Source organism: Pseudochaenichthys georgianus, chromosome 5, assembly GCF_902827115.2.
Source record: "Pseudochaenichthys georgianus chromosome 5, fPseGeo1.2, whole genome shotgun sequence".
NCBI classification, from domain to species: Eukaryota; Metazoa; Chordata; class Actinopteri; order Perciformes; family Channichthyidae; genus Pseudochaenichthys; species Pseudochaenichthys georgianus.
This window is the reverse complement of record NC_047507.1, coordinates 35752862-35780852: the sequence shown is the minus strand read 5'-3', so window position 1 is coordinate 35780852 and position 27991 is coordinate 35752862. Positions and strand designations below refer to the sequence as shown.

Sequence of the window (27991 nt, the reverse complement as noted above, 5' to 3'; positions counted from 1 at the left end):
AAGTGACTAAATGAGTGAGACAACTAAACATCATCACGCCAAACTTTATCCACCTTTAGCTTAGCGGTGCTGAGGTGAACACATGCGACTGTGATGTTGTTTTTATAGCTGAACTTTAGCTTTAGCTTTAGCTTCTAGTTACGCTTCAGAAAGCATGCATTATCCCGCTGTGCAAAACTTCTGAATATTATTAAAGTGTGTTTGAACGCTTGCTATGCTTACTCCGTGTAGGCCTACTAAATACGTCATCACTGCACCACACTATACAAAGTATTTGTTAGTAGGTTATTTGCGTAACTTGCAGGTTTCATGCAGTGCAGTGTCATGTTTGTATCTTAGAGTGAAATCTGTTCTTTGGTACACTGAACCCACTGGCCTTGTTCCCTCACTGGGTATCAAATAAAACACACACTCTCTCACACACACACACACACACACACACACACACACACACACACACACACACACACACACACACACACACACACACACACACACACACACACACACACACACACACACACACACACACACACACACACACACACACACAAACAGCTTCGTGCTGTGATCTGTATTGTTTTTATGACCTGAGAATTTCATAATATTTTGAAAAAAAAAGACTAGTTGTGAAGTATGATGTTGCAGGTGGATGGACACCAGTGGCGAACCGTCAGGGCCTTCAAGGGATTCAGAGAATACCCTGGAACACTCAGATAAAACAAACAACACATCGATTTAATTATATAAATAAAATGTATACAAAATGAATAAATGAGAATGGTATCTGTGTTGTTGATCTGTAATATTACAGTGTTACATTGATTTGTTTGTCCTTCTCGGGCCATGCACTACGCATTTCAGTGGTTTTGTGTTAGAAAAGAAAGCAACCAATCAGATCTTGTTCTGGGCCTCTGGGTAGAATATCCTTCAACCAAGGTATTCTACATCCTTGATCGAATGCCCTGGCTGTTGCACTGAATGAGCGCGTACGTTTGGACTGACAGTTTGATCAACCAATCATATATTGATTTGTAGCCAATGGGCGTATTCTTTCAGAGTTCCCCTCGGTTCCAGGGTACTCTAGAAGGCGCGCTAGTTAACTGGCTCGAGACAGAGGATCTAGATTCTAGATCAGGGGTCGGCAACAGGCAGACCGTGGTCCGGATCCGGACGCCGACCTATACGGACCCGGACCTATAATCAATACATTAATAGGGAATTTAAATTTTGACGGGGCGATTCTATTTTAACCGCCGCCGACAGGGGGCGAAAGAGACGAGTGAGCGATACAGGGAGAGAAACACAGAAGAAGAGATGAGAGAGCGGGAGAGGAAAGTGAGTGAAGAGAAGAGAAGAGTTAGCGATACAGTGAGAGAAGATGGCGGCAGATAGGGGAAGGAGACTGAGTGAAGAGCAGCGATACAGGGAGAGAAGCGGAGAGGAGAGGGAGTGAAGAGCAGCGATACAGGGAGAGAAGCGGAGAGGAGAGTGAACAGGCGTGTTAGCGGCAGACAGGGAGAGACACATAATGACACATGGCGCTCTCCAAGAAGAGGAAAGTGGACAGTGAGAACAGAGCTTGTAACCCTGAGTGGACTCGTTCATGTTCATCCTGCCCACTGGGAGCACAGCACCAGTGTGTCTCATTTGTTCAGAGACCGTGGTGCTCATTAAAAGTGCCAATGTGAAACGCCACTATGAGACAACACACAAAGTGTTTGACCAAACATTCCCTCTCAACTCAGAACTGAGGTCACAAAAAATAAGCAGTCTGATAGCCCAATATGATCATTCCACCAGGATCCTGACCCACTCATTCACTGCCCAACAACGTGCTAATGAATGTTCCCTCAGAGTGGCTTGGATTTTGGGTCAAAACAAAAAACCATTTACTGATGGAGAGGTTGTCAAGGAGTGCATGAGTGCAGTAGCTCAAACCTTGCTTGAGGGAAAACAAAAAGAAGAGGACGTATTAACCCCTTGTGCTAGCCCAGCTGGATGAAGCCCTTCAGAAGGCACCCTGTGTAAGCTTAGCTGGAGATGAGTCCACTGATGTTTCTGACGATGCTCAGCTGTTCATTTATGTGAGGCTCTTCAACAAAGACAAGAAAGTGTTCTGTGAAGACATGTTAGGTGTAACTCCCCTTCAGACCAGAACAAGAGGAGAGGACATCTACCTGGCCATTAAGGAGATGTTAACGAAGCGAGGAATAGAGCCAAAACAAGTGCTTTCAATAACCACAGATGGAGCGTCTGCCATGATAGGGAGAGAGAAAGGAGCTGTGTCAAGAATGAGAGAGGATCATCCTGAGCTCATCTCTTACCATTGCATCATCCATCAATCTGTCCTGTGCTCCCCCCGGTCAGATGAGCATGCTGAGGTGATGAACACAATGATACATGTTCTCAGGGCGTCCTCTTCCTATCAGCTCGCATGCTCAGGGGATTCCTCAGAGAAGTTGATGTTTGATCTTTTGCTGCACAACAATGTGAGATGGCTCAGCAAAGGCAGGGCGCTGGAGCACTTTTGGTCCATCAGAAGGGAAGTAGCAGCTTCTTGGCAGAGATGGGAAGTCAGAAGGCAACACAGTTTTCTCTCTTTTTAGAAGATGAGAAAAAGATGGATAATGTGGCCTTTTTGGTTGACATCACTTCGCATCTGAATGAACTCAATTTGAAGCTACAGGGCAAGGACAATTCAATTTGTGAATTGATGACAGCTGTCCGCTCCTTTCAGAGGAAACTTGAAGTGTTCAAGGAAGATCTGCAGGGAGACTGTGCACACTTGCCAGCAGTGCAGGAACAGGTGTTGACTTTGTAGCTGATTGTAAACTTCAGCAAACGTTTTGACAGCTTCAGCTTTGGACGGCAGCTCACCATGTTCATTCAGAACCCATTTCTTATTGCAGATGTCAGGGAGTTCTCAAAGGAAGTCACACAGCACTTCAAGTGGGCAAATGCTGGGCCTCTCCAGATGCAACTGGTTGATCTCCAAGCAGACGTGGCCCTGAAAGAGCCATTTGGAAGAACTCACCCTGCCACTTTCTGGCTCAAAGCAGTCTCTGAGACAGCTTTCCCAGGTCTGAGGAAAGTAGCTCTACTGTATATATATTCACCATGTTTGGCTCCACACACAGCTGCGAGGCAGCTTTCTCCAACATTATTAAAACTAAATATCGTTCCAGGCTAACCAATGAGAACCTGCATGTGTGTATGAGAATGGCTCTGACACCATTTCAGCCCAGATTTAAACTCCTGGCAGGACAAGCTCGAGCAGCTCAGTTCTTGCACTGAACAAAACAAAGTGAGAGCGGGACTGCAATATAAGAGGGAAGGAAAGAGACACTTCCAAAGAAACCGCACAACTTCCACATTTTGAAAACTATTGGAAAACAGTTAAGTAATCTGTTTCAGATCACAGAAGATCACTATATCCTTATAACTCTCCCACACACCCCCTGCCGGGAATGCCTTGATTGGACTCCTTTGTTTACTTCTATAACATAGTGACATCACTGTGTAACACTCGCATTTCTATTGGCTAACACTCCAACACATTGTACGTGATACGCTAAGGAGCGGTTGGTAAGCAGTTGACCAATCACAACAGAGCCGGACAGCTAACCAATCAGAGCAGACTGGGCTCTGGTTTCAGACAGAGGGTGAAAAGAGTTGCTGCAGAACAGGCAGTATGAGAAAAATAAAGCATGTAAACATGACATAGTATTGCACAAAATGCAAATATATAGCTGCAAATGAGCAGTTAGCTTTAATGCCATATTTCTACATGTAAAAAAACATCGCCGCACACATTATTATATTTTTTAACAGAACGGAATCTACTTCACATGGGTTTACAAACTGTACATCCCTGTGTAGGTAAAAGCTGTGTCTCAGAGGGGAAGAGAAACATGTCTACCGGCTGTAAGGACAGACTAAACAGGAGCACACATCACAGACGCTGCTGTTTCAGGCGGGACAAATCTCAATGCAACTATAAATAAGGGACTTTACCGCACAAAGTTCAATAGCACATTACAGTATGGACAGGTACAAAGGGATTAAGTGTATAATTCTAATGAAATTAATGAACATATCTTGCAAAAACTGGTAAACTCATTAAATCCTATAAGTAACTTTCTGGCAGTAGTTTAGCGTTGTGTAAATTCTGAACTGCAGTAACAGCTGTAGGACCCTCCGGTACCATAAACACTTGCAAAGTGCATCCTTCCTTATCTTCTGCAGAACTCATCAGACTGTGGCCCCGGGCAGATTTAATTACAGAAGCGGCTGCTTGTGCATAATACTTAATCATTAGTCCAATAACATCAGCCTGAGATTGAAAAACATGTCAGGCTCACTTCACCTGCGTTCTTTTAACAAACTAATGAGCCTATCGAGTCGCTTTTTATTTATAGCTTTGTTTTTTTTCTTGTGGTGTACTTGAACTGTGGTGTCAGTTCTATTAATCAAGACAGTTAGTATATAATAATTAATATTGGAGCAGTAGCCATCATATTAGTTTTTACTTTAAACACTTTGAGATGTCCATTTCAAGGAATCTTCTCATCATGGAGTGAGAAATACAATTCCTCCATCCTCGCATACCTCTCTCAAATCCATGTAGGAGGAAACTGAAATGTGACTTAACTTGTGGGCTTATTAACTTTAACTGAAACATTTTATTTTGTTTAATCTGCATCCTCTGCATTCTAGAAGGATGCTTATTGGAGCAACTTTCAACATGCGTGGATCATTTTATACATGCATGCTTTAGCTGCAACCGTAAGGCTAAAGGACTGAGATTATTTGTGTTGATAATTATAATCCCCATCATATTGAGTTCACTCTGGCAAATGCAATAGACACTGGGATATCTTTTATTCATTACTGTATAATGCAACTCACTTTAATTTTGATTTGAAAAAAGTGTGAATTAATGAATTGATGTGCAAAGGGCCACAACTAGCCAAACATCAACAAGTTAAGACTGTCAGCAAAACGGAATCGAGAGGAAAAACGAAATACGTGTTATGAGCCTGATCAGGCGAAAAAGGGCTGAATCACTAAAGTTGTGTTGCACAAACCTGACCTGTGTGTGAGAGTGGCTGATACAAAATAATGAGGTGCATGTGTGCAGATCAGGTGACTGATGATGGCAAGAAAAGCTGAGAGCTACTGCAAAAAGATTGAATTGGAACACCGTGACATATAAACTACCGCATCTAAAAATATGAGCCTGTGGTTGGCCTCTGTGTACAACAACTAAAAAACAACCATTCTTGGAGCGTAACAGATAACACGTAATGGGATAACATCATCAGGAAACAAAGAAAAGGTGACTGTGCAACTGATGATAATCTAAACGCCTAATTCACCTTGATCCTAAAACTCTCCTATCTTTATCCAGTTTCCCTCTGAAAACGAACAGCTCCTTCAGATTTCATATCAAACTGCCACAGCTCGTACTCCTGGTTGATTCGATTCATTACAAAATAAAAAGACCTACAAGTCAAATACGACAGCTAAAAACGTTGCTTTTCATCCCTTCAAATAAAGCACACATCAGTATTTTTCCCATTTAAAAAAAAGTTCTTTAATTGGCTGCATAGATTATGCTAATTTTACACATAGGCAAATTCAAAATGTGTCCGTTAAACCACACACACACACACACACACACACACACACACACACACACACACACACACACACACACACACACACACACACACACACACACACACACACACACACACACACACACACACAGTGAGGAAAGGTTGATGAGCAGCGATTGGAGGAAAGTGTGTGTGTTCAGCATGTTTAGGGCTCTGTTTAAATGGTGTTGACAGCAGGGCTAATGGAGAGGAGGACCGTGGAGAGTTACTATGATTACAAACCCAGAACTTCTCTCCTCCTCCTCCTCCGTCGATAGATGTCTGGCCATCGATGAGCGTCGTGTCGCCCTACTCAGATTGGTGTGTCCCGCACCGTTGTGTCTTTTCGGCCGTGCCGACACCTTTTTGGCCAAAGGCTGTCGGTCAAATAAATGACTCTGATTGGCTGTTCAGCTTAGCGAATCAGTGCATAAGAAGCTAAACGGAAGAGAGGGACTCAAACAAACGATTAAGAAGGCACATACACACGGCTATTCTTTTTCATTTTCATCTCAGCTGGACGCAAGAGTTTATTTTTCATCATAGCGATCTGGAATGAAGAAACCGAAGACCAACGCACACGCTATTTGTTGTTTGTTTATATCACGCAGTCTGTCTTCCGGTTGTTGCCTCTTTTGAATGATGAATACACACTACCGACACCTGCTGGTAAGGAGAGTTATTGCCACTCACGCATGTGCAGTTCGTACGTGCTACTTGGCCGTCGGCTGAAGTCTTTGCGGTGTGTTCCAGTGCGGCTGTTGGCCAAGACGCAGGAGACGTGAGGCGACACACACCGGGCCGATTTAATAATAACAATAAGCACAATGAGAGGACTAATGGTCTTCTCTTTTATACCACTTTCTATTGGAGACAATATACAACTTAATGTGAAATGAACTGTGCCATGTCACATAGGGTTGGGATGGATGATTGGCTGTGTTGTGTGAATATAAAGGTATGCAACTGTTGCATAGCACAGAGGAGATGGCAAAAGTAAATATACTTTGTTTCTTACCTAAAGCATCTCTCCTCCTCTTCGTACCCCTGCCTGCTCCTCCCGCATTAGACTCTGTAGTTGGACCTCATGACCTCAGCTTTATGACCCACCCTGCCGGAAAAAGGGTGTCTACGATGGCTGGTACTAAGAGGTGTTATGGACGGTCCACTTCTCCCTTTTGTATTTGGGGGGCGTGAAGGTGAGAGGAAGACTACTGTCATGTGGGCTGTGTTGCTTTACGTCCTCCAAAAGATCATTTAGTCTTGATATCACCGTACACATGAACGTCTCATCCTGTAGGTGGTATGTGTGCTCAGTAATTTCCCGCAATAAGGTCCCACACTGCTGTCGTTTCCTATCTCTTGAGGACTTTGAGTAGTTGCCACTGTTCTTGGAATGGGTGTCCTCCGTGCAGTCAGGGGTGTTGGGGGTGTCCTCCGTGCAGTCAGGGGTGTTGGGGGTGTCCTCCGTGCAGACAGGGGTGTTGGGGGTGTCCTCCGTGCAGTCAGGGGTGTTGGGGGTGTCCTCCGTGCAGTCAGGGGTGTTGGGGGTGTCCTCCGTGCAGTCAGGGGTGTTGGGGGTGTCCTCCGTGCAGTCAGGGGTGTTGGGGGTGTCCTCCGTGCAGACAGGGGTGCTCGGGGTGTCCTCCGTGCAGACAGGGGTGTTAGGGGTGTCCTCCATGCAGACAAGGGCACCCTCTAAGGAGGTAGTGATTGCATCTGTTTGGGATGTAGTTAAGCAAATAACATCCAGTTTTCCCTGTAGATCTCACTGAGACTCTCCCAACCACAACCCTCAATTGTGTTGAATACCACACTAAAGTGAGTGCAGGGCAGTAAATGTCTTTGCTAGTCTTGGCAGGTAAATGATGGACTGATGGAACCGCGGCCAAAAGACACCAGGTGTGTGGCTGATGTTGTCAGGCTTTTCACACAGAACACTCCTTTTTCTCGTCCTGTGACGGCTCCTTTGAAGTCGAGTGACCGAAAGTGTGCAATGGGACGTGGCCTGTTTTGGAGGTACTGTGGAAGGTTTGTGTTGTACTTCCGGTACCCATCGGAGAACATAACATTCAGCTCAATGTACCTTTAAAACGTGTGCTTGAGGGTCTTGCTTTGCCTCTCCACTCCATTGTTGGTGTAGATGGCTACCTTGAGGGATTCCGTCTTGTAGACATTCACCCATCTCTGAAGAGAAAGACATGACATTGTTGAACATAACTTAACCATATTGATAGTATATTATTAAGACAAATCTTAGTTATGGACAATATCCAGAGGACATTAATCTACCTTGGCTTGGGGTAGCTTTGGTGTTGAACCACCTCCTCAATCTTTCATTTGTGAGCCAGTTGGTGTTTGTCTGGAGGACCAGAATGTGCCTTTTAAACTCCTCCTCAGTGTGTGAGTGAGCAATGACCCGAAGAAGGTGTAAGACCTCATCCTGTGAGCACACCCCGTTGCTCAACCCACGCCTTCTCCCGATGAAAGTCACAGAGAATGACTTTGGAATCTACAAGAAATAATATTTAGAAACAATTAGCTGTCATCCAATGGATGCAAAAACAATACATGCTATCTCAATGCCCTCTTCCACATTGCAAGTGTTTTAAGTATGAGGTATATCACATTATTTCAAACCTCCATCCATGCTTTCACATCTTACCATTGAACACTTCCTCCAGGGCGCAGATTTCTGCCTCACAGAAGTCCACCATGAAGTGGGGGGGCTTCCAATCAGGATTCCAATCCTTGAACACCTGAAGTGCCTCTTTAATATCAGAAGTGCTGTGTGACAAACACTCCCACAACAACATAGTTCACATTTGTCCTCACACAAAAAAGCGGAACAGAATATCGGCATGTGCGATATGTTGCATCAAGCAGACACATCTGCTGTCCGTACAACAGGAGAAGCCGCTGTTGCCAGGAAGTCTGCAAGCAGAACAGCAACTTGGTCACAGAGCCATCATCCTGCTCTTCACTGGGCCTGTATACAATATGTATATCCTGACATTTTGTGAAATCATGTTCCCATATTATAAACAGAGATACTCAAGCAATATGATCAACGTTAATGCATGCATGTTTGTATATTAGTTTGCTTCCATGTCCTAACAATGCAGTCAATACCCGTACTACTAAAATAGTTCTGCTTACCTGCAGATTAACTTGGTCAATATTTGACCGCCTTGTGCTGGCCTTTGTCCTCTGGATGATGTTCCATATGTCCTTGTCCAGGGGGTAGCATCTCCTCCTGGTAGGAGGAGGAGGATCCACACCCTTAAACAGTTCACTAATTACAAATGTCCTCATGTGCCTTCTGATCTCTCCAATCTGCCAATGCCAGCCTTTCTATGAATAATTCCACCGTTGGATCAACAGGCTCTCGGACATCAGCTGCCTATAATGGAAAAAAACAGTTGGCAATACCTATTTTCATTGATTACAACAGTCTAGATTTCTTTAATATAACAAAAAAAACACATAAACCTATATAACTAATAAATTAGTAAATTAATTAATTAAATAATCAAAACTTCAGTGAGGCAGCCATGCTAAATCTAAAGCATTATATTTGTAATATTTTCTCTTGTGAAGGCAAAGGACAGACGGAATATAAGTCGAGGTAGAGTGGACTCGGTAAGTCCAAGTTTTAATTGCTCTTAAAATAAATATTATTTAAAAAATTGTTTTTATGACAAATGTATTTCACTACCTGATGCTCTTCAATTTTGGGAAAGTATGCTGTGAAGAGCTCTACTGCCTTTACTTTGCTCTGGTTTCAGTTGTTGGGATGCCTCCCGCTTCCCTTTTTCATTGTTGACAGATATCTAGAAATACAGAAACATGTGTGTTTGTGTAAAGACATTAAACACATGATCATTAGGAAAGGAAATATAAAGTTAAAGTGCCTACTTTATATGCAGGGAACTTCATCAATTGCACAACATTGATCGTAGCTGGGCAATCCTTTTTCTTGGTGTTTTGCACCAGACATCGCCAGACATCGTCCTTTCGGTGGCCTTTTTGCTAAATAGAACAATTACAAAAGAGAAATAAAATAACTTGTATTTTCAACTAAAATATCAGTCTCACATGAGAAAAGCTGTCATTCCTTCTCTCTCTCTGTCTCTGTCTCTCTCATTTCATTTCATTTCATTTCAAACCTTTATTTAGACAGATAGGTCCCTTGAGATCATGGATCTCTTTTACAAGGGAGACCTGCATCAATTTAGTTCCACATGAAACATAAAAACAACATAAAAACAAACAATAGAGGACATCATAATTACATATTCACCCATAGTGTCAGAAAGCATCTCGTGCCTTAAAAACATTCAGAGAATGTCTCTCTCTCTCTCTCTCTCTCTCTCTCTCTCTCTCTCTCTCTCTCTCTCTCTCTCTCTCTCACACAAACACACAGATATACTCACTATTTGCTCTACCCGGTTTCTTTTGGCACTGGCATTCTTATCTACGCCTTGATGGCAAGCATAGGTATTTTTGCCAACCACCAATGGTTCTCCATCCAATGGGACATGTTTTATGTCCCATTGTATTTTTTTACACAAATTCAAATCTGAGAAGGACAACATGATTATTTATTTGCCTTCTTTTAGTCAACCTTTGAAATGTCTGACAGTTTACAAGTTAACATCAATTATAAACTCACCTCTTTTGCCAAAACATTTGTCCTTCTTTGTTGTGGTCTTTGTTTCCTCCTCATATATGCTCAGACTATTGTTTAAATGTCCTAGAGATTTAAACTGACGAACTTGTCTGTCATCCATCCTTCCTCTTCTCAGACCCGCGATTGGACGATTTTCCCGCGTCCCGCCCACCCCGACCCTTTCCGAGCGCTTCCGAGCCGCTCCGATTACAACGAGAGTTACAACCGGAACGTGACGTCATATTTACACTAGACGGATCCTTTCTAGACATAACCGTGTTCTTTGGTGTCAGTTTGGTGTGTAGCGGCCTTAAGAGAGACATATTTAGAGAGGAAGACAGTCAGCTTTGCACAGACAGAATGATGTCTCTTTATCCGTCTGTTGTCCACAGGGACAGAAACACACAGAAGCCAATAATAGATGGATGAAGAGAAAATGCATTATTTCTCAGCTGTGAAAATAAAGAGACTCAGAGGAAGAGGAATGATCGTGCGTTCCAGACTGTGGACAGACACACAGCGGCCATATTGGATTTAGATCAGACTCAGTTGGGAAATAGAAAGTGGAGTGGAGGTAAACAGACAGCATTTAGTCATCCTGTCAACACTTACATTCTGTTGTGTTGATCTATGACTTTCTTCAATTTGTAGGCATACCTAACCAACAAAATGACCATTAATATATAAATGAGTCCCCTTGAACTTTTAAAGAAAGGTTTTGTTTCTTGAGCCACGATGAACGGAGACTAGGAAAATAGACAAAGGTCTTGATGTCTTGAAATAAATGGGGGCCAAATTTGACTTCAAATCTTTAGAAAACATTGGTTGACACTCACACAACTCCAATGGGTAATGTGCTGGGATGCAGTCATTCATGAAAAAAGAACAAAGACACACTTACATACCAAAAAAAAAAAAAATGTACTCACAATATCCTTTTAAATTATTTGATTGATTTAAAAATGACCGTATACGATACTTACGGTAAGAAAACCATTGTCTGTTCCCCTGCGTACCAACGTCTGGAACTGTGACGACAGCAAAGTAACTTTAAATGACGGCAGAACTGTTCGACGTTTCCTGTATCTCACTATCCAAATTTGTTCACATTTGCTTTTCCATGAACCAGTCTTTAAACACTGCCAGATCCCATACTGTGTTCCTGTTAGTGTTTACTTCCTATTCCTAAGTGTTTTAAATGTTAAGGTTTTAGCAATAGTGCTCATGTGTTTCAGAAGTAGTGAGCATATGACATTACAATAATATAAACAACACAAAGAGTAAAAACAATAGAAAGTAATACAAGATAAATGTAATATTTTCTAAAAAAGTATGTTTTTAAAAGACCAGATTCACTGCAATTCAACAGAGCCACAATATTTCAAATTGATCCTAAATTGAAATCAACACCTCTCAAAAACTGAACATTACAACCTTTATGAAAATATTATTTGTTTCAGGACTGTTTGATGACAACCAATTTACTAAGGCCTGTTTTCAAATTCAGAAACCAACCAGTATTTCTTATCATTTCAGTGTTTTTGCCAAGTGAACCCGGCAGAACCTGAGCCCCGACAGCGACACAGTTTGAATGCTTTCATCAGAAGAAAACACAACATAAAAGTAAGAAACTTCTGCTTGGTTGGTTCTCTGTGAACCTCGCTGTGCTCAATCCATGTTGGAGGACAGACTACTTTTCCTAAAACTCAAGATAAGACTTCTTGTCAGTTCCTAGTTAATCTCTCTGTCTTGATGCTGCTGCTCTGATGAAAGTCTGAAGATTGTTTCTGATCAAATAAACACCCAGGATTTAAAATGTAATCCACATCTGGATTATCCAAAGTTATCATGGACATAGTTCACACGCTGTGCTGTTTATTGATGAACATAATAAGATCAGGAGTGTGTTCATCAACTTGTCAGTAGACACAGATGTGGACTGTCACTGTGAATGTGTGTGTACGTGAACATCTAAGTGTATGGGGTGTGTCGGAAAGTACAGATGTTCGTATCTTTTTGAGGATTCAAGCCAGGTGTGTGTGTGTGTGTGTGTGTGTGTGTGTGTGTGTGTGTGTGTGTGTGTGTGTGTGTGTGTGTGTGTGTGTGTGTGCGTGCGTGCCTGCTTGCGTGTGTGTGTTTGTGTGTGTGTGTGTCCTCAGAAATATAGATATGTACACTGTGTGTGAAGAGTTTATGTCAATACATTTAGGAGATTAAGTTACTTTAGAGTCTTTTAATCTTTGCTCTTGCTCGGCTTAAACACACAGGAACTGTGGATATCACTACATAACACACCACACGGTGGGGGAGAGGGGGGAGAAGGGGGAAACCAGGCAGGGGGAGAGGAGTGAAGGGAGGTCTGCAGAGTGAGTTAAAAAGGTGAGGGTAAACGAATAGAGGTAAAAGAGAGTGACAGAGACAGGATGGAGGCAGAGATAAAGACATCTGAGAAAATTGAAAATATGTGAGAGGCGATGTGAAAAAGGACTGAAACATGAAGCCAAAGAAAGGACAACTGCAGAGGAGGACAACTCTTCTAACACACGTTCTCTTCACTCCTTTAAACTACTTTTTTGGTACATTATTTCCTGTGGAAAAACTGAATCTAATCGTTCCGCCTCTGTCACCGTTTCTCATTTTTGTTCCACTGTCATCAACCTCATTTCCAGCAGCAGACAACTGTAAGAAGAAGAAAAGAGGTTATAAAGAGGCCCTACACTTTTTGGGTTTCCCTTTCCTGTAGTGTGTTATTTATGTTTGTGTGCATGTAAATGGTCTTCAAAGGCTAAAATCCCTGTGTTCCTCTCCCACACACTCCTTTGTTTACTTCCTGAACATAGTGACATCACTAAAGTATTTAACACTTGCACTCCAACACATGTGATAGACATCTGTAAGCGGTTGACCAATAACAAGAGAGCGGGCCAGCTAACAAATCAGGGCAGACTGGGCTCTGGTTTCAGACAGAGGGTGAAAAGAGGTGCTGCAGCACAGGCAGTATGAGACCAATAAATAGCTTTCTGAACATTAAATGTGAACATGTCACAGTAGAGGCAGTAATATAAATATGATCCTAAAAAGATATGTTTTTAATATAATAAAAAACACAATTTGAGTGTAAGGCATTACATTTATTTTGTAGTGCCAATACTTTACTTATACAGGGACCTCATACTGTTCTCAGCACTAATGTTGTTGTAATCATAGTTCATATGAATATACATTTCAGTGATTTCGTTACACTTGCTTCAATGGGCAGTTGTGGGTACACTAAGGAAAAGTATCTGAATCCATTTGAAGTTTGACATATTTTGGTGGGCTTTCACAGTTCTTTGGGACAAATATGGTCAAAGATTTCTCAAAAAGTGGAGCATTTGAACTCTTAAAACCCAATTTTCGGAGTTTGACCTCTTCCCCCTAATTTCTTCTCTAGATCACTTTTTATCTTTCTCTCCAAACTAACTCTAAACATTTTTGACAGAGCAGAATGGAAGCTGTTAACAACATTTGAGTTCATTGCTTTTCCACTCACATAAAACAACAATCGATCAGATTTCTTTAAAAACAGAAAGGTAAATTCACCTCTAAAAGCCACTTTGTTTAACACTAGAACCGTCAGTGCCCCTGTGAAACGTAACCATGGTTGACCATGGTCACCATGGTTGACCATGGTTACCATGGTATTCCATTGCCAACCATGGTAATACCATGGTTGACCACAAAATACCATGATGGTCACAGTACCATGGGGAAGAAACCATGGTCAACCATTTGAATATTTGAACCATGGTCTCAAGAAACCATGGTCTACAGAAACCATGCTCGACAATCATTCTAATGAGGCTCATGCAGGCACCGTCACCTGATGAATGTATATAAAATAGTTTTTACATTTTCACCAACTGTTTAATGAGCATTTAATGAGTGTGTGTGCAACTATAGAGTGACAGTGTACTGTAGATGAAATTAAGTGCAATTAACATGATCTATACAAATATTTTAAAATTAAATGCTTGAAACTATTGAAAAGCTTGTATTAATTTATATTATTTCCAGTCTGGTGGACCATGGTTTATGTCCATGGTACTGGTGGACCATGGTTTATGTCCATGGTAGACCATGGTTTATTGTGTCCATGGTAGACCATGGTTTATTGTGACCATGGTAGACCATGGTTTATATCAGTGCTCTAACATGGTTGACTGTGGTGCCATATCCCAACCATGGTCTACCATGGTTATACCATGGTTAAATGAACCATGTTCTACCATGGTAGACCGGTCTACCATGGTCTACCATGGTAGACTGCCAACGGGTCAAATTTACCCGCTATTGATTTTCAAGGTACAATGTTCTTTTATTTATCATGTAGAACAGTGAGTTTTGATCACACAGGGATGAAACTTATACCAATAGAATCTGTGGACTCTCAGCTTTTCATATGATATTGTTTGTGCAGATAGCGTGAAGTATAACATATCGCTACCAGTGCTGATTTAAACGCTTGGTGTTCGACTTGTGTTTTGTTTAGGTACAAATCTCTATCTCTCTCTCTATCGATCTATAACTATCTATCAATCCATCTGTAATGTTCTGTTCTATGGACATATAATTGTCTACATAAACAGATGACGCGGACTACTTCTCTCATTCCGAGTGTCCATCTTTATTCAACTGGCACGTAACCTGCACACATGCAGGTTATACAGGTTGATACTCTCTGCTTGTCTAGCAGACATCTCTCAGTGGATGTCCGCTCATCACCTCAAGCTCAACCTTGACAAGACTGCTTTTCCTTCCAGGAAAAGATTGTCCCACTCTTGACCTGACTATCAACATCGGCACCTCTGTTGTTTCCCCGACTCAGACTGCAAGGAATCTGGGTGTGATCCTAGATAACAAACTGTCCTTCACTGCAAACATAGCTGCTACAACCCGTTGCTGCAGATACACGCTTTACAACATCAGGAGGATACGTCCCCAGCTGACCCAGAAAGCCACGCAGGTTCTGGTCCAGGCTCTCGTCATCTCACGCCTAGACTACTGCAACTCCCTCCTGGCTGGTCTACCTGCATGTGCCATCCGACCTCTGCAGCTCATCCAGAATGCAACGGCTCGTCTGGTCTTCAACCTTCCTAAATTTTCCCACACCACTCCGCTCCTCCGCTCCCTCCACTGGCTTCCGGTAACTGCTAGAATCCACTTCAAGACACTGGTACTTACCATGCTGCGAATGGATCTGGCCCTTCCTACATCCAGGACATGGTTAAACCGTACATCCCAGCGCGTGCACTCCGCCCAGCATCAGCCAAACGACTCGCTGCACCCTCGCTGCAAAGGGGACCCAAGTTCCCATCAGCAAAAACACGTGGGTTTGCTATCCTGGCTCCAAAATGGTGGAATGAGCTCCCCATTGACATCAGGACAGCAGATAGCTTACACACCTTCCGGCGCAGACTGATAACTCATCTCTTTCGACTCCACTTCGAGCGATAGAACTATTAACAAAGAAGTGCTAACAGAGCACTTATATACTAATAAAGGGCTGACTTATCTATAGCCTGTTGAGTAGCACTTGAAATGCTTGGCTCTATGAAACCTGATGTACTTATATGATTCCGTTTTCTTCAAGGTTGTGTCTTCCTGGTCGAATGTATTTATTGTAAGTCGCTTTGGATAAAAGCGTCAGCTAAATGCAATGTAATGTAATGATACGTCATCAATGTGAGCTCAGTCATCCAAGATCTTGTATTATCCAAGATGTTACACTATCTATAACTATCTATCTGTCTATCTCTCTCTATCTATGAATGAATGAAATTAATTACCCGCTGGCGCGTATAGGTATAAATGGCAATTTTGTTTTCATTCTGACTTCATATTGACAATTTTTAACAACAGAGGGTGCTACACAACCAACACAACACACTTTCAGGAAAATACTTTAATATTTTATTGAAAAAAAGTTACATACAATCGAAAAACAGCTGCGGCTTTGGCGGTTCTAATATTGTTCTCGACCTCCATCTTTGACCTTCAGAAGTTTTGATACCCTGGTTCAAGATCCCCTCACTCCTACAGACAGAACTTTTTTGGCACTGTGAGGCGTTTCCAAGGATAAACAGTAGAAGTCAATGATGCAACATTAAACTGGATAAAGAAGAATAAAACAGATGTCCGTCCACACCCTTGACTTTTGATGTGTTTATTAAAGCCAACCCTTCTTCTCAAGTGCATGTCAGTCAGCCCAAGTTCATTGAGTTGGCCAACAAATGTCAAATCCTGCAAGATTTCCCTTGGTTACACTGAGCTCCTAGCTGTAGCCCTGATATTTATTTAGCCTAGCAGAGCCTTGCTGCCCACCGACTGCTAAAGGCTCATAGTGGTGTGTGTGTGTGTGTGTGTGTGTGTGTGTGTGTGTGTGTGTGTGTGTGTGTGTGTGTGTGTGTGTGTGTGTGTGTGTGTGTGTGTGTGTGTGTGTGTGTGTGTGTGTGTGTGTGTGTGTGTGTGTGTGTGTGTGTGTGTGTGTGTGTGTGTGTGTGTGTGTGTGTGTGTGTGTGTGTGTCTGTCCATCCAGAACAGCATAGTTCCTCACCCCGGGGGGACTTAAGTCAGCTATGACCTCTGACCCCTCAATAATGTTTCTACTGGGACTGAGCCAGAGGTGACGAGTGGAACTGGGAAAGAAACATCTTTGAGATGAACAAATGTTTTCATTTATGACACGTTTATTTAATCTCTCTCTCTCTCTCTCTCTCTCTCTCCCTTTCTCTTTCTGTTGTCATGCAGTGGAATCTATTTGATCCAACAATGTATGGCACCATAAACTGAGGGATTTGTTTGTTTGCTGCTCTTAATACGATAAAATATGTTTTGTGGATTCTGTTTACTTGGAAAGGGGCAAAGTCCCAGAGGAGCATTCAAAGTAATTTAAAGCTGTCTTTCAATGATCACAGATCATCTGTGAGCCAGGGAGGGGAGATAAATGAGTAGAGGAATAAAAGGATTGAAAGACAAACCACAAATAAAAGGGACGGATGGGAGGAGGAACAAAAGATAACGAAAAACATCTTTCCACCGTCGGGGAGACACAGGAGGGATCTAGGGGGCTACACAACGAGGGGAGACCCCAGAAACACACACACATAAACACACACAGACATACACACTCAGACAGACACATACATAGGCTTTTGCATCAGATGAATGCATTCATGGTGAGTGTCACATTCCTGGTTTTGGAAAAAAGATGGCAAAGACCTAAAAAAACTTTAAAACGCACTATTCTTAAACCAAGTCAATTTATTTTAATGAGTCAGATGTCGACCCAGTGGCGTAACTATCGACGGTGCAGCCGGTGTCACTTCAAAGTAACCGAGCAACCTAAATTAATTGGTAATTTGTCTGTCCAATGACCTTGCTCCCTTTCATGTCATGTGATACCTTGCGTGACGAGCGAACCGTTTAATAAACCTGTACTGTACTGTAGCTAGCAGCAGCAAGTTCGGTAGCAATATAAAAAATGTAATAGCTTGCATTTATAATGTACAGCAAGCCTAAGCACAAGAGCAGTGCTCAAAAGAGAAAGGACAAGAGAGAACAAGGAGATGTAACAGCTAAACTGACAAAATTAGACAGTTTTTTTTGTCATACATCATCCTCGAAATCGAGCGCTAACGTTAGCAATGTTGACGTGCAGCGGCAGCCGGAGCCGGTAAAAACATTACGTTTCATTCAGTTTGACAAAATGATATATAATTGTTAAAAGGATGATCATAATGATAATTTTCAGTGTTACACAGAGATGTCATTACACTCACTGGCCACTTTATTAGCTACACCTTGCTAGTACCGGGTTGAACCCCCTTCTGCCTTCAGAACTGCCTTAATTCTTCGTGGTATAGAATTCCGCTACGAATCTCTCGTCCCACCACATCCCACAGGTGCTCTATTGGATGTGTGTGTGTGTGTGTGTGTGTGTGTGTGTGTGTGTGTGTGTGTGTGTGTGTGTGTGTGTGTGTGTGTGTGTGTGTGTGTGTGTGTGTGTGTGTGTGTGTGTGTGTGTGTGTGTGTGTGTGTGTGTGCGTGCGTGCGTGCGTGTGTGTGCGTGTGTGTGTGTGTAAAGATGTAAGTGTTTAATGTGACATAAGTGTGCAAATGTGTGTGCGTCGCCACCACAGACGAAGTACAGGCCCCTTGTGAGAGTCTGTTACATGCTAATTGCTCTGTACCATGCCAGACACTCTTTTACACACACAATCACACACAAACACATACACAGACAGAGGCTTCCGACCTCCCACCTCTTCACCACATGGGACCCCGTAAATCACTTGCCGGTCAAGGCTAATTTCTTAAGACCAGATCTCCCCCATTACTTTCCTCCAGACACCCTTCAAAAACACACACACACACACACACACACACACACACACACACACACACACACACACACACACACACACACACACACACACACACACACATTCAATGTCATCCGTCTGCACCCTTCCTGCATTCTTCATCACTGGAGGAATGTACCTCCCTCCATTCAAATTTGAAGCACAAGCCACAGATATTATTAATGTTAATAATTACAACAATAACTTGCGTTTCCATGTCTTTTTTACGTGCTCTCAGTTGCATTTACACAAGTGTCTGTCAGTCATTTTCAATCAGAATGAATCAAGAAGCTGCAGCAGCACACCTCCAGACAACAGCCAATCAATCATCAGTGAAATCAGCTGGTCTGGGGCTAGTCTGAATGAAAACAGCAGGATGTAAAGGTAAAGAAAATTACCAACAAATAAATGTGTTGATAACTATCAACAAAAGAAAAATGAAGGAATCTGTGTTTTTTTGGATAATGAAATTAATACAAAAAGGAGACACACATCTCGCTTTTTATGAATGCAAAACACGCATTTAGTTCACCGTAATTTAAAGCAGCGGTAGTTACTTCACTTGAACTGAAGGGACATTTTGAATCTGGTAAAAGTATTTTTACAGAGCTGTATTGCATCTTTTATTTAAAGGTGACCTTTCATGCAAAATGCACTTTTGTACGTCTTTTATACATGAATATGTGTCCCCGGTGTTCCAGGGAACTCACCAAGTGTCAGAAAACACAACCCTCTCTATTTTCCTCCATACCCACATCTCTAAAAAAAGGGGCTGCAACAGATCTGATACAGACTGATCCAGATTTGAACACTTTACTTACGTCAGTAAAGTGGCGCTTATTGGTCAATTCTCCACCTATCAAGGGAATGAGAGGTTGGGCCACGGCCGGCCATTGCTGCTCGAAAGCGCTGGAGACGCTGTAGTACATATGCCAGGCCTGTAAGTGGCGCTGTAGTCTGCCACAAAAGCAGCAAAGAAGACTTCCCTTGCATGGTTGCCATGGTTGCCCTTCTGTTTATTCTCCGCTGTGGCTCTTTTTCTCCCTCCCCGAGGCAAGCTTTTGTGCCTCCTGCTTTAAAACAAATGAATAATGACTCTATATAATCATATGTAAGGGATAATGTGCAGCGACGCGATCATTATGGGGAGAAGAACACGACAGGCTGATCAGGAGCCTGACGCGAAGCGGAGGGATCTAGATCGGCATGAAGGCACATTATGCAATTCTTTCACACACAGTGACGTCACGAGCTACCCACAATGCAACGCGCGCCATATATATATATAAATACGCCATTTTCCTGGAGGTGCAAATATCCTGGAGGTGCTAATATAAACAGCTAGCTAACGTAGCCAGGCAGAGCGCACTAGGTTTTTTTTCTGAATGAACGACCGAAGAAATCGCTGCATGTCTTCGGATTACATCTCTGGACTTGAGGGGTGTGCTCTAGGTCGTTACCAGCGTAAACTAGAGCTGTGTGGGTTGTCCGATTGTCCTTACAGACTGCCTGCAGATGTATGGATAAACGACTCTCGAAAGTGGCCTTCGGTCTATTTTGGCAGCATCTACGTCTATCTTCTGGAAACACCAGGGGCCTATACTACGAACCTGGTTCAACCTAACCTGGATATGTTTGAGTTAGCCGGTTGGCCTAATCCAAAACATACGCGCTCTCGCTAAACGGTCCTACGACACGGGTTATCAAGTGGATCGCTCAAGCCAGCCGTGTCCTATCTAGTTAGGTGCGCGTTCACATGAAAGGGGTGGTATTTGGAGCATTCGACCAATCACAAACATGGAGAAGCGTACTGACAGCGCAGCGTCATACTTCCTGAATGAAAAGTTAACTTTAATACTAGTCAAAAATGAAGAAGTTCAACTTTAAACATCCATGACTTAAACACGTTATCCAGGATAAAAGCCACATAGCTGCACCTGCAAGGTGAATACAGCTGGCAAAAGAAAAAAGTGTTTGAATGCGTACATTAACAGGTTTATGATATCACTGCCCCGTCTAAAACACGATCTGACTTCAATTACATTTGTCTCGAGTGTTTCGTCAACTTAATGTGTTGCTTAAAATAATACTTCTGCATACAGTATGTGACACTGTGAGTGTTGCACGGCCAGATACGGCTCAGCTGACTCAGATAAGGAGATATATGATACATTATGAAGTGATATGCCGCGGACTGTACTTAATGTACTTTGATCCGGTTACTTATGTTGTGGCCGATATTTAAGTAAGCTTTCTTAACGCTAATGTTATAATAGTCAGATTGCTCTGAAGATGGGAGGTGATATTCTATTAATGTTCACGTTCACACAGTCGGTGATTTTTGCCGGCCATCTTTCCTGCGACGGCAGTTTTTCTGTATTTCCTTTCTCCTGTAATATGACTTGATCGCTTTAAACTCCGCACACTGAGCTCTGATTGGTCAGCAGGCGGTGCTTTCACTGAGTTGAGCTCTTAGCCTGCAACCTAACCTGGTCCCGACCAGGTTAGCTGCTTAGCATATATTACCATGGAGATCTAGCCTGCTAAAAAGAGAACCAGCTTCGGATGACCGGAAAGCCGGAGTTTTCCCTGAATTTAGCCGGCTAAGCGAAAATCCTGCTTCGCAGTATACCCCCCAGGTGAATAGCTCACTTGTCACAATAATATTATCATGCCATTGCATATACAGTGGGGCAACAAAGTATTTAGTCAGCCACCAATTGTGCAAGTTCTCCCACTTAAAAAGATGAGAGAGGCCTGTAATTTTCATACTAGGTACACTTCAACTATGAGAGACAGAATGGGTGGAAAGAATCCAGGAAATCACATTGTAGGATTTTTTATGAATTCATTGGTAAATTCCTCGGTAAAATAAGTATTTGGTCACCTACAAACAAACAAGATTTCTGGCTCTCACAGACCTGTAACTTCTTCTTTAAGAGCCTCCTCTGTTCTCCACTCGTTAACTGTATTAATGGCACCTGTTTGAACTCGTTATCAGTATAAAAGACACCTGTCCACAACCTCAAACAGTCACACTCCAAACTCCACTATGGCCAAGACCAAAGAGCTGTCAAAGGACACCAGAAACAAAATTGTAGACCTGCACCAGGCTGGGAAGACTGAATCTGCAATAGGTAAGCAGCTTGGTGTGAAGAAATCAACTGTGGGAGCAATTATTAGAAAATGGAAGACATACAAGACCACTGATAATCTCCCTCGATCTGGGGCTCCACGCAAGATCTCACCCCGTGGGGTCAAAATGATCACAAGAATGGTGAGCAAAAATCCCAGAACCACACGGGGGGACCTAGTCAATGACCTGCAGAGAGCTGGGACCAAAGAAACTAAGGCTACCATCAGTAACACACTACGCCGCCAGGGACTCAAATCCTGCAGTGCCAGACGTGTCCCCCTGCTTAAGCCAGTACATGTCCAGGCCCGTCTGAAGTTTGCTAGAGAGCATTTAGATGATCCAGAAAAGGATTGGGAGAATGTCATATGGTCAGATGAAACCAAAATAGAACTTATTGGTAAAAACTCAACTAGACGTGTTTGGAGGAGAAAGAATGCTGAGTTGCATCCAAAGAACACCATACCTACTGTGAAACATGGGTGTGGAAACATCATGCTTTGGGGCTGTTTTTCTGCAAAGGGACCAGGACGACTGATCTGTGTAAAGGAAATAATGAATGGGGCCATGTATCGTGAGATTTTGAGTGACAACCTCCTTCCATCAGCAAGGGCATTGAAGATGAAACGTGGCTGGGTATTTCAGCATGACAATGATCCCAAACACACCGCCCGGGCAATGAAGGAGTGGCTTCGTAAGAAGCATTTCAAGGTCCTGGAGTGGCCTAGCCAGTCTCCAGATCTCAACCCCATAGAAAATCTTTGGAGTTGAAAGTCCGTGTTGCCCAGCGACAGCTCCAAAACATCACTGCTCTAGAGGAGATCTGCATGGAGGAATGGGCCAAAATATCAGCAACAGTGTGAAGACTTACAGGAAACGTTTGACCTCTGTCATTGCCAACAAAGGGTATATAACAAAGTATTGAGATGAACTTTTGTTATTGACCAAATACTTATTTTCCACCATAATTTGCAAATAAATTCTTTAAAAATCAGACAATGTGATTTTCTGGATTTTTTCTTTCTCATTCTGTCTCTCATAGTTGAGGTATACCTAGGATGAAAATCGCAGGCCTCTCTCATCTTTTTAAGTGGGAGAACTTGCACAATTGGTGGCTGACTAAATACTTTTTTGCCCCACTGTATGTGGTATTTTAGAGTTGACTATATTGATTAAGGCAATAGACTATGATATTCTGCTTGCACCTCGCGTGAAATGGCGCATACCGGAAGTACGGTGTCGCCCTCGGCCCAAAACCCGTATGTGTGTGTGAAAGAATGTGCACATTATCCCGCTTATTACATGGCCACATTCTCGACAAAGTAACGACATGACTCCCAATATTAATTTAAATGCTTTTATGGATTTAGAAAATGATTTTATTGATTTAAAAAATAGTTGTACGTATTGATTTAAATTGACATGCATCCGCTAAGAAAAATAGTCCGTTTTTACTGTTTGAACTAACATAGCAACGGCAGGAACTGCTTCGATAGTGTTTTTGAGGAGCTTTTTAATTACAGATTTGAAAGCATCGTTGCTTGCTTTAAAAGTAGCACAATTAATTATGTCAAACCTTGGAAAGTATCTAGATATCCCTGCCCTAGTGCCAAAAGTAACTGGCAACTGAATATGTCTATGTCTGGACCGCTGCATAAAAAGGAGGGTTTCTGCCCCATTACTTTCTTCTTACTTCTATAAGAATAAAACACGAAATGAGGCATGGCTAAAATGCAGGATCTTTTTGGTATTTTGAAAAAAAAACTATATTTATATACTTTATATAGGTATGGCCCTACAATATATTGTTCAAATATAGCATGATATGTCCACTTTAAGTATAATATAAGATAAAGCTTTATTGATACTGGATATAGATTTGAGTATTTTTTTTCACCACCGAAAGAAATATACACAATGCAGAAAAAGGAAAATGAGTGAACAGATGCAGTGGGAATAACAAAAAATATGGGTATTACAAAACATGATATAAGTGATAGAGAGTGCTGCATTGAAAAGTCCACATCTTTAACATCTGTGGAAAAGTTCCTTTTTAAGGAGACCTTCACTTTACACTGGGAGAGAGACGACAGGAAAAGGATATTTAGAGCAGAAACAGAGATGCTATATTTAACTGCTGTGAGGAACACATCAGAGTTAGAAAGAAATGAGTGAGAGTCATACATGAATGCATGCATCCTCGGGACTTAAACAGACACACAAACATGTACAGTTACAACATAGTACTTAAAGTAATTTACCAAATGTTCTTTCAGAGGGTTATATATCATTGTATTTGAATATAATCACTGATGCTTTTTATGAAAGCAGCATTTTGGGGAGGTGGAACAAATAAACTACTTTATGTATGCTACTGTTTGATAGTTCAATGTACAGTATAGCTCCGTGTCATATTTCATAAATCACCACACGTTGTCTGTAAAATCTTAATCCAAATGTAACAGTTGTTCCACCTGTGAAATAAATCTAGAGAAGCAGATGTACCATATAATTAAGGATTACACGGAACCACAAAGAAAAAAAACTTGATTCTGCAAACATGAGGAGGTTTGTCAGAAGATGTAACAAAATCCTTGAGGAATGAGGGTAAAATAATACAATTGTAAGACGTAGTTGACTGTGACAGCTGCAAATTGAAGATTCTTTGTGCACTGACATGTTGAAAAATGCTGTGTGAAGCCAGAGACTGTAACTGAGCAGACAGGTGGAGATTACTACAGTTTATATCTGTGTCAGCAGCAATAGACTTTATGCTGGTTTGATAGTGTGATCAGTTTTACATTCCACTCATGGTTTGTTCCAACTGGTTAATGTGGCATTCAGCCAGGACTGAACCATATATATGAGAACAGAGCTGAATCCTGGCAGCGAGGTCACCCAACGCCCGCACATTGGACAGCTGCAGGATGCCTGGCATTAGGGCTGCACGATATTGAAAAAAACTGACATCGCGATTTTTTTCTCTCCCTGCGGTATATATTGCGGTTTTTTTAACCTCTTAAGCCCCAAAGTCCCGGCGGGTACTTTACTTTTTTTTTTCACGACACTGTGTCTCAGGGGATCTTAATATTTAAGAACCTATTAATGTGTTATACCAGATTAACGAAAATAATCTCAGCTAACTGACGATACAAACAATTTTTACCAAAACAAAACAGAAGTCTCATATGAAGCATCTAAATGACCCCTGAGCGAAAAATGCTAACGCACTTTGGCACAGAACTCAAGATTTTAGGTATATGGTATCATCACTGAGTGATCCGAACTCGGACAGGGGAAGCAAACACAGACATCACAACACGTACCTTTACGTAGCTTCTAGGGGAGATGTCTCACCGTAGCAAAAGACGTGTTCAATAGCATTAAAACGAGAAAAAACGCGGTTGAATCGGTTAATCCATAGGTTTTTAACGTCTCTGTATAAAAAAATTATTTAATTTATAATTCATAATTCCATTTTTAATCTGTGGAAGCCGTAATACTGTAAAAAGTACAACTACGATTGCTGCCCTGTCTGTCAGCCTTCCATCTCGTGCACGCACAAATGTATCTCGTGCCGTCATTGGGCGTGCCGTCATTGGGCGTGCATTGCAGCAGTACTTCAATGACTCGCCAGCAACAGGCGGCCACTTTCACCAGTCTGCTGACGTCATGTGCGCGTTCATGTGTGTTGGAGGAGGTGCTCTGTAAGGAAGTCTGAAGGAAGGGGCGGATTCTTTTCGGCTGTGTACTTTCAAATTGTTTTGCACTCGGGCCGGTTTCTGAAATGTACCTACCCCACCTTTAAGTATGCATAACTTTTAGCCTAGATTTGAATGGGTACGTTTTATAAAGTGATCCCCCTGTACAGTTGTCATCAACAGGATGTTAGCTATAAAGATTAAAAACACTTTTTTGTACCAGACTGTTAAGATGTTCATTTCTGCTGTTAGGCATTTTAACATGGGTGTCTATGGGAATTGACTCACTTTTGGAACCTGTCTCAAGTGGTAATTGAAGGAAGGATTGAAGTTGGTTGCACCTCTGCGCTAACTTCATTTTTCAGCTGGAAGGTTTCCGCTTCATTTCTCACAGTTTTGCATTTTAAGATTGAATGATTGAGCATTTTATATATTAAGCTTACAATAAATGTAAATACATTTAAAAAATAATTAACACACAACTGAGATATAGTTGGATAAAAATAACAAGAAGGAGAGGAAGCTAATTCGCCACCACCGCCCATAGGGACTTGGCTTGGCAACTGGAAGGTCACCAGTTCAAGTCCCGGAAAGACCAAGTGCTACCGAGGTGTCCCTGAGCAAGGCACCGTTCCTTACATTGCTCCTCGGGCGCCGTACATAATGGCAGCCCACTGCTCCTAACACTAGGATGGGTCAAATGCAAAGAAACCATTTCGTTACATGGTACCTGTACTGTGTAATGACAATAAGTTGAATCTATCTATCTATTTAATGTCATTTGATTTAATTCTTGTAGGTTTCTTTAAAAAAGTACTTTGCACTCTTTTTGAAATGAGTGATTCAAAGAGGAGGAAATGGGGTTAGACTAAGGGTTAGTGTTAATAGACAGGAAATGATGACATATAAACCAAGATTATACTTTTTTTTAAAGACACGTGACATTGGAGAAAAAAAATGGTGTGTGTTGTACAGTTGAAGACCTGGTTTATCCCTCCATGTGTGTTAGGCCTGGTTGCTTGGTGACTCTGTTGGTTCTGGCATCAGAACCAGAGAGTTTTTTACAACATGGATCAGGACTGCAAACTACTTACACTGACAGCGTGTTCCTGCTCATGCTGTTGGTTTGAATCCTCGTCACAGGGGCAGCTGACCTTGATTCCGTTTATTTATTTAATTTCAGGATTTTACCATGCAGAAGACCTACAGAGAGAATAATTAAACAATGAACAGACTGGATCTGTAAAATAGTTTTTCCACATTAGACATATTTGTAAAGATGATTTGAAAATATTTTAAATGGAAAGTTAGGATGTTTTGAGTATGGAGGATTTAAGTACACGCTTGGAGAAAAAGGCAGACAAAGCAATATACTACCTTGGACCGAGGTATCAGCAAAACGTATTTTATCCACCTTTAAAAAAAAGTATACATATGTTATATTTAGATTATTTTCACCACTTTACATGCTGCCTGACTGCCCTTTCTGATAGAACAGAAGAATGTGCCTATGCTGGGTTTAAAAGCACCGGACATAGAAACAAAGAGTAATTTTCAAGGAGTTGCTGGTCCACCTTTGGCTCAATCGGTCAGTTTGTATTGTGAATTTGGTTAGTTCAGTTTCACAAAAGGCACACAATAAGAGAAACTAATTATGCGATTAAGGCAGGGCTAGACCAGCAACTAATTTCTCAATGGAGTCTGGTGCTTTTGAACAGAGCTAGTTAAAAAAAAGTTTTGAATCGCTTCAGCTCCCTGTTGGAAACATTGACTGTATAGCTGTCTCACTACAAGGTAAAGTAGTGACATATTTAAAACAATAGCTACGACTTCACTGTTATTGTTTTTTTAAGTGGCTAATTAATGCTTCTTCATCTCCATCCACTGCACTAACACGCCTCAAAACATCCAAACTATCCTTTTGATAGTTTATTTAAAGCTCACGAACATGTAGACAAACAGAATAGTGATGCTGTTGTTTTATTTCAACCAAACTAACAGGAACCACATGAAAGCATCTGAGCAGATGGCATCCAGACTGTGAGTGTGTGCGTGGGTGGGTGGGTGTGTGTGTGTGTGTGTGTGAGAGAGCTTTGTTACCGTTTACTTACACACAGCATTTTTATGTGCAGCATGTGTACCTCTGAATGAAAACAAAACAGGACAGGATGTTTTCTTTTCTCTTCATCATAATACAGGGAATGAACCAATGGTCATAAACCTATACAATTATATTTTTTCTTTGAAGTTTTATTTAATGCAGATGAAATGTCAGACGCAGTCGGCCATATATACAACCATTATTATTCATCATGCAACACAACATCTTTAGACGTCTTTGTTTTGAACTATAGCAGCTACATGTGAAATAAAGAACAATAAACTGTATTCATGCATTGGAAGCGAAAGACATTCACAAA

The 27991-nt window shown here is 41.8% G+C and overlaps 1 protein-coding gene across 3 annotated transcripts in view; it reads left to right on the top strand.

Annotated features, from left to right (window-relative positions):
- ripor3 (RIPOR family member 3) overlaps positions 1–27991 on the top strand; it is a 122718-nt gene that overhangs the window by 30033 nt on the left and 64694 nt on the right. For 2 of the 3 annotated variants that reach the window (XM_034083970.2, XM_071203214.1), the window contains exon 2: positions 11872–11958. The exons of the other annotated variant lie outside the window; for it this stretch is intronic. The gene's annotated coding sequence lies outside the window, so the exon portion shown is untranslated. The remainder of the gene's footprint in view (positions 1–11871; positions 11959–27991) is intronic. 3 annotated transcript variants of the gene reach the window in all.